This window comes from Lineus longissimus, chromosome 11 (assembly GCF_910592395.1).
Source record: "Lineus longissimus chromosome 11, tnLinLong1.2, whole genome shotgun sequence".
NCBI lineage: Eukaryota > Metazoa > Nemertea > Pilidiophora > Heteronemertea > Lineidae > Lineus > Lineus longissimus.
The window spans coordinates 13,331,491-13,340,195 of NC_088318.1; positions in this window are offsets into that span (position 1 = coordinate 13,331,491).

Below are 8,705 nucleotides of genomic sequence, written 5' to 3' on the forward strand. Positions count from 1 at the left end.
GGGGCTGCTATCTCTGAGTAGTTCTTCACATACTTTTGATAATATACAGCCAAGCCCATGAAAGATCTTACTTCACCCACATCCTTTGGAGTTGGCCATTCTTGGACCTGACGTATCTTTTCAGAGTCAGTGGCGATCCCGTCCTTGGACACAACATGTCCCAACCATTTCAGACTCCGTCGCAGCAACTTACACTTCACTGGCTTCAACTTCATGTTGGCCTTCCTGAGGCGCTCAAAAACCTCTCGTAACTGCTGAATATGCCGGTCAAACGATGGTGTATGTACGATTATGTCATCCAAGTACACGAGACAGTACTCTACCCCCCCCCCCCTAGCACGATGTTCATGAGCCTGGTAAAAGTTGCTGGGGCTCCAGTCAAACCAAATGGCATGGCCAACCACTCATATTGCTTAACTCCTGTCACAAATCCTGTTTTCTCTCGATCCTCGGGAGCCACGCCCACTTGCCAGTAGCCACTGGCACAATCAAGGCTGCTGAACCAACAGGACCCAGCCAGTCCTCCAAGTGTATCATCTATTCTTGGCAGTGGTTGTGCTGACTTCACAGTGCACTCATTTAGCTTTCGGTAGTCTAAACATAGGCGAAAACTCCCATCATGCTTCTTAGCCAGTACGATAGGCGAGCTCCATGGTCCAGTAGACTCCTTTATGAGAGTTTTGTCCAAGAGGTCTTTGGTTGTCTCATCAACAAAATGTTGTTGGTGGGGTGGTACCCTCCTTGGCCTCTGTTTGATCGGGACAGCATCTCCTGTGTTTATCCGATGTTCAACCACTGTGGTGTGCCCAATATCCAGATCATCCATTGAGAAAATATCCTGATATTCCGCTATGAGGGAAATCAGCGTGGCACGCTGTGACCCAGTCAGATCTATCTCGTCTATTTCCAATTTTTCCAACAGTTTTCCAAGTCTTTCTGATTGCAAAGGAGATTGGACAGGGTCTGGGGTACAAGGCGTCCCAACACTGGTTACTGCTATGGAAGCTGCAGCCAATTGTCCCTGTCCGAGTATGGGAGAGTATACAGGGTCTGGGGTACAAAGCGTCCCAGCACTGGTTGCTGCTGTATCAGCTGCAGCCAAGTGTTCCTGTTCCTCTCCATTCTCCCTGGCCCCTACATGTTTGTCGTCCTGATGTCCACTTATTTCTGTGACTGGGTGAAACCATCCCAATGTCTGATTGGTCCTCATCCTAATAGGGCTATCTGTGAAATTGGCCACACGAATGGGGAGTTTGCCATGGTTTGACTTCACCAAAGTACGCCCTGTCGTGAACGATGTCGGGCCCCTTTTTGCTTCAATCATTCCTGGTGTCAGATGACTAGCTTCACCTCCCCTAGCAAGTTTTCCTGGCACAATCATCTCAGTCTGTGCTGGGATCTTCACAGATCGCCCAAGGATGACTCGACAAATCTTAAGTTCATCTCTTTGGTGACGCAATGGGATTTCTTCATTGCCAACCTCCAATGTAGCACTTTCATATCGAATGGTACACTGGTGCTTTGCAAAGAAGTCGCTTCCCAAAAGACACGAGTGGCATAGCTTCTTGACCACCACCACTGGATGACAGTAAACATTGGATCCAATCTGTAAATCGGCATCAACCATCCCCATAATGTGCAAGTCTTCCTCGGTGGCTGACATCAGGGATCCCATTGCAGGTTCAAGGGTTTTTTTGGCCGAATCGAGACGGTCCCATAAATCACTACGGATCAGTGTTACTGCTGCTCCAGTATCCAAAAGCATGGACGTTGACTGGTCGTTTACTTTACCACTCAAATAGAGGCTGCTGTCAGCCAGCTGTATACTCCCAATAGTGACGTGTGAATGCCCAGGCTTGGGCTCAAACACTGTCGCCTTGGGGTTCAACATTGAATTCTCCACCAATGTTAAATTTTCTGCTGGGCTAACATTGTTTTCTTCTTGGACAACGGAATCTACATGTGGGGCCACTACTGCTTCTTCGGGACTGTGCTGCCCCCCGACAATCCCGCCGCCTCGTTTCCCTGCTTGTTGGGGCAATCTTTGGAAATGTGGCCTTTCAAGTGGCATATGAAACACTCGTTTTGAGGGCATCGCCGAAATCTGTGATCACCGCCGCAGGTTTTGCAACCATCTCCCTTACTGGTACTGTGGTTTCCCTTTTGGCCTTCCAATCGCAAGATTCTCTCATTCATGGTGCTCAACAATTCTAATACCTTGGACATATCGGACATATCGGAGTTCTCCGCCGGCTTTGGCGCAACGCTCGCCACTTTCTGTTTTGGCTTGGCCACCTCCTGCTGGCTCGACTCACTTGCCCCCTTTTTCATCACTAGTTGGGCTGCCTCTAGTTGCCTAACCTTGCGAATGGCCTCGCTCAGGGTGGCGGGTGAACTCATTAGCAGCTGCTGTTTGACTGCATCTTCTGCTGTAACTCCGAGAAGAAACTGGTCAAGGGCCATTTCTTGTTGTAGTTCGAACCCACTACTTGGGTACGCGTTAAGGGCAAGTTCTTGGAGGGCATCTGAGAAAGTCTCGTATGTTTCATTTCCACGCTGTACTCTGGCCCTCATCTGTAACTTGTAATCCTCCCTTGAGGTATTATGAAATCGCTTCATTAGTCGAGTACAAAAATCCTCGTAGGATAGGCTTTCCTCCAGGTGTAAATTGTTGACCGCAACATAAGCCTGATGTTCTAGTCTTGAAAGGAGTTGTTCCCGACGCTGTTCATCAGGGATCTTGGCTAACTTCACAAAGTTGTCAAACCTTTCCAGCCAAATTCGGAAGTTTTGATTTAACTGGAAATTTTTCGGTGCCTGAATTTTCACATTTACGGCAGTGGTCGAAGCTGTAGTTGCCTTCACTGTTTCTGGCCCCATTTTGGTCCTCATCAGGTTGGTGAATGTTTCCAAAAATTCTGTCATAGCATCAGGATTAGCCTCTGCCCCTTTAGGGGTTCCACCTGGCCTCATCAGTTGCCTCGGGGTAGTCGCCCCCCCTTCCACGTCCTAATGGAGTATCCATAATCACACTAATAGACCTACTTTCTAACAGAACACACTTTCTGTCTCCAAAAATAAACCCTTCAGACTTGTGAACTCCCACAAAATAGGCCTGCAACCACAGCTCAGTGGACTTAACCTGACCAAAATTTATTTATTGATCTTACAATAATCTGCTCCCCACTGACACACTATACTACTATCAATGTATCTGTGACGACATGCCAGCGTATCGAACTCACTTCGGAAACTTAGGTCACCACGATTTCAGAACAGTGCATAATAATATCAAAAACAGTTTGTCCTAACCGGCCTCCGTACAAAAACGAGCATGGGTTGGTCAATACGAACGCACGTACAATTACAAACGCAGTTTTCGGCTCTATTTTTGCTGTCACGAGTCTGCAACTAGCTTACACATCATGTACACATGCTAAATTACCGTAAGCAAGTTTCTATACACGTTGCTTCATTGTATTTGACGGCACAAACAGGACAAATCTAGCTATGTTTACATGCATTGCATCAGAATACGCGGGTCGAGCGCGGCAACCGAGCGCGATGACACAACCATTCCTGCCTGCAAATTTTAATTTGGGTTCTTTTTAAATCCCACAGCTGTCACCACTGTAATGTCCTTTGATTTGCCTTCTTTGGTACTCGATATACATGATAAGCCCCCCCTTTAGGAGGGGCTCTTAAGATACACGTGTGTGTGGGAGTATATACTGATTTGATGAGAAATAAAGAGAGTAAATATTGTATATCCTACAAACAATTTTTTTTGGTATTTTTCTGAATTAACTCCGTTGAGTTTACCGATTTCTCCGCGATCTTCCGGTGGTGGTTGCTATCCCATTGATTGAAATTAATTTAAATTAATTTTAATCTTCATGGGAATTCGCTACATCATATGCCTAAGAAATTGGCCAATTATATTAATATTTTTATTAGAGAAATATCCGTCCTAAATAATGACAGAAAAGGTTGGTTTATTTCAATTTTGTGTCGACATGATCGAGGTCACGTGACATAAAAACAAAACAATCGCACACACCCTCCAAAAAAGGCACTTTAAGAAAAACAAATACGTTTTTCCAGCTTAAAACCACACTGACGACTAAGTTATATTGGTCTTCTGCCCAAATCTGAAGTATCAAAATGAATCACAAACTAGAACTAGCTCTATTTAGCAAAAGTTGCGTGAAAAATTCGGGTGAGCGACATTCTGCACCCTAGCGGCCAATAATTAAACTACTTTCAGCCGTCTGCTCCGGTCTCGTTAGGGAGTTTTTCCCAAATGTACGCGATGATGACGTGCCCCATTAACAGGACGTAACATCTATTTTAAAATGCGTTTCCAAAGTGAATGCATGAGGACAACCTATTTGTGTCGTATATCACTGGAAACGCCCGATTCCCGTGAATAAGGATAATCACAATGTATTACATTACCAAAACAAAAATGTGTCGGAAGGAACTATATGGATGGTCCCATCGCACCCCCCCCTCCAGCAGTATGAGGGCTAGTTGACTGTCCACCGGGGGGGTTTGGGGGGAGCTTCCCCCCAACGCACTGGTAAAAACCTATGTCGACGGAGGGGGTTTGGGGGGTGTCCCCCCATTGTAACAGCTGTAGTTGTTAGAGCTTGCACTATGCTCGTAGGGGGGGTTCGGGGGAGCTCCCCCGACCTAAAGGGGGGCTCACTAAGTCCTTGACTTTACATATTATAGTGAACTAATGAACTTGCAAATCGGCTTTTAATTCAACTCGTACTTTATTGTCTCGTCTCGCCCGTCGACTACAATAACAACAACAATGCACCGTTTTCGCCCCGGCCGCAACACGGGCCGAAGACAGACTGGGGTGGCTCGGGACACCACACATGGTAATGGTAATTGTTTCCTTTCTGTTTATATCTTAGGGCTTGTATATTGAAAACTTTCTGGAGTGTGCGTGCGTGTGCTAGGCGCTTCGCGCTTCTACCGGTAAGCAAAACAAAAGCCATTTTGTGTCCAAGGACGATTTTTTAGCAACTCCCCAAGTTTGTTTAGCTTTCATATTTTTTTGCCAAACAGTGGCCACTGGGTGTCCAAAAACTAAAGAAAAACACGCACTAGTATTCTTTGCAGAACGTTACTGTTGGACCAAATTAATGTTACCCGTTGTTTTTCTGGTAATTGACATCCTTACTGAGATGTTCACATTCTGGGCGCACCACTGACCACGTGCAGTCATGTCCCAAGACTAAGACTAAAACCATACCAGGAAAAGGATCCATTTTCGAAAAATTCTAGGAATAATTAGCAAGCGACGCCTTCCAGTGGCTAAAAACAAGAAACCGACAAACTGCTGAGTCAAGTAAAAATCGCGCGCCAAAACAAAAGAACCCGCACTCCAGGTAGGTCATCCAGTGTGAACTCTGGCTAGAGTACCTGTAGAAAAGGTATCTTGCGTTGATTATCTCTGTCAACCTTATTCGCCTGTTGCTTCTCAGCTTGCACTCAATGAGACCTTCATTCGTATGAATAAATTACGACGCGTGTGCTAAATATGGGAAACAAAATGGCGTCGCCGGGTGTGAAAAAATAAATCGCTGCCTCTTCACCATTCCCGAAATAGTTCATCAAAATGGAGTGGAGTTTGATTTTTCCGGTCACAACCCCTCAGACCAATCAACCTATATCACCCAGATTGTCCCAATCATCAAAATCAAGACAACATCACAACCCCCAGACATATCATTTCATTTAACCCAATTGCCCCAACCCCACAGTAAGCCAACACCCTAAAACAACCCGCGCCACGGGTATTATGCTAGTAGGTGATAAAAACAGTTCGTTTGCACTGCACAATATTTGTATACTAGCATTGTACCCGTGGCGCAGTCAGGTTCAAATGGGCTATACCTTGAATAGATTGAATTGCAATGAAAATCTAATGCAATATGCAAAGGAGCCATATCGAAGAGACAGATTAAACCAACCATTTGTCCACAGACTCGGACCTAGCTGTGGCGTGGGTTTATGCCTGTTTCGCCTATTCCTGTTTCGCCTATTCCTGTTTCGCCTACAAAATTCCTGTTTCGCCTATTCCTGATTCGCCTATTCCTGTTCCGCCTATTCCTGTTTCGCCTATTCCTTTTTGGCCTATTTCCTGTTTGGCCTATTTCCTGTTTCGCCTATTCCTGTTTCGCCTACTTCCTGTTTCGCCTACTTTCCAGTACCCCTACAATAAATCGACTCTCCCACGGGGAACCTTAGGGATGCATGTCCATTTTATGGGGAAAATGTGAGGGGACAATTGGATGATGTTAACGATGTGATGACTATTTGACTAATCAAATGCCATCAACTTTGTTAACAAACCATGCCATGACCGTTTTGAAAGAGTCACCTTGAAAGCGGGGACAGTCCGGGACTTATTTGACCATAGGACCATAGGACCATACTGACACACAGTAAAAACTAATAGATTAAGTATAGAGTAGAGCAGTCGATGATAGGGTAAAACTTTCTTACTATTTTATATCTTGCCTTTTAAAATAAGCTAAAACATGAGCCTATGTAAGCTATGTATAATTTTCCAAAGTTATTCCGAATAATACTAAAATAATTGAAATGTCGCTAAATCCATTATTTCAGACTTTATTCTTAATGATAGCCTTTAACACTATAGTAAGGGACGGTTCATATTCCTACGTCTGTGGGGAGGTTAGCAATACATTTGAATAGGCGAAACAGGAATAGGCGAAACAGGAATTAGGCGAAACAGGAATAGGCGAAGCAGGAATTAGGCGAAACAGGAATTAGGCGAAACAGGAATAGGCGGAACAGGAATAGGCGAAACAGGAATACACCGTGGCGTGCTGTATGCGTGCATATAAAAGTATATCAGTTGGTCCGATAGAGATGATGAGGCAATGCCTCGTTCCTTAGTGAGCAATATGCGCCTTTTTATACGGAGAAGAAGGAGTACCCAGATAGGCCTTCACATGTCGGCCTCCAAATGGCTCGAACCAATTGCACTATCACTACTATAACTTTAAAATGCGTGCTCCTCCTACATGTAGCCAGGTCTCGGGCAAGGCACTTACTCGACAGGCAAGCTAGACGTTCAGCACCGTGAGCAGCTCATTGATAAGGCCATTTCAGGTTCAGCGCGCCTCTTAGATCAATTATTGAAAGCTGTGGTGAGTACATAAACAGACCATGGTAACCTTCATTTGAAAATCCCTTCATAATCAAGGGCTAGCTCTGGCTAACACAGCACCCATAAACAATAGACCACCAATTTGACCCCAGCTCCTTTCTGCGGGAAAACCCAAGTCCAGCAACCGAAAGTACCAAAAATACATTTTTGTTTACATTTGAACTGCACACATACGTTTGTTTACAATTTCTTTCCACGCGAAATCTCGACCTGCAATCGTGGATTGAAAATAACATTAACCTTAGTTCAGCAGGTCAACAGGTACAGACTGTTCCAATCATCCCCCTACAGCCAGCTATTCAACAGGTAATGTTAGCCACCCCACAGGAAGTGCAGGTAATTGATTAAGCCCCTGCATAATTAAACAGCTATGACTTGGCTTCTGTGAGTGGTAAGGAGAATTGACAGTGTCCGATTAAAAATCTCTCATTACTGCTCCGCTGAAGTAGATTTCCGAAAATAAACATAACGTTGCATCAGGATAACATATCACCTGCAAACGTGCAAAATTTCGAGACGAGACCCCCAAATGGCACTTTATCCAGAAGTATTAAGTTAGCAGGAAGGGTTGGGCGTTTGTGGTTTCTGAGTCTGAGGGGGTTGGTGTCTGTTGACTGTGCTTTAAGAGAGACTAGGCATGGCGCCAGTCTCTCTTAAAGCACAGTCAACAGGCATTTAGTCTCAGTATTTGGGAATCAAGGCAGCTCAGAGAGCAATGATTGAACGATGCTGTGGACAAGTCCAAGGATACTGCATCAGTCGCGACCAACTTCTCATCAGAAAGCGTCACCACCAGCATATTCAATGTTCAGTTCCAACCTGTACCAGTCCAATGCACGCTTGTCATGGTCAGCAGTGGTCAGCTTAGCGCGATATGGAACATTCTTCCGAAACTCAAGCGAGGGAAGTCTGCTCATTAGCATATCTCGCGCACTGCTCCTTCTTGTCAAACATCGTAGTGACATCGTAATGGAAAACGTCTGGCTTTGCGCCAGACATTGAGACTAATAAGTGAAGAACTAATAGGTAAAGAACTTCTACTTGCGCGAGACTGCTGTGATAAAATGATCATAGCAGAGACTCCGGTGACGTACACATATATTTTTTACAATCAAAAATGCCCTCAAAAGACGACATGGAATGATTATTTTATTGATATTTCCTACTATATACCTTCCAATTATCACTTTATACAAATAGATCGGCGTTAGGTCGCATGCTTTTCTTTCCTGGTGACACTATAAAGCAAAATAGTTGCAACCCCGTAAATGCGCTATAAGTCCAATAATAAGTGACGGTGACCCGTTATAAATGTTTTGCCAGCTTCGCTTTTTTGCCGCTACGCGGCGCGTTGGGCCCTTGCGTCGAGCCGCCTTATAGTATTATGATATAGATATGTCTGAAGAGTGTTAGCCATTTGGAAATGCCCAAGCTTACAACCTAATTTAAAGCCGGGATTTAAACCAACCACTAGATTAAAAGAAATTGT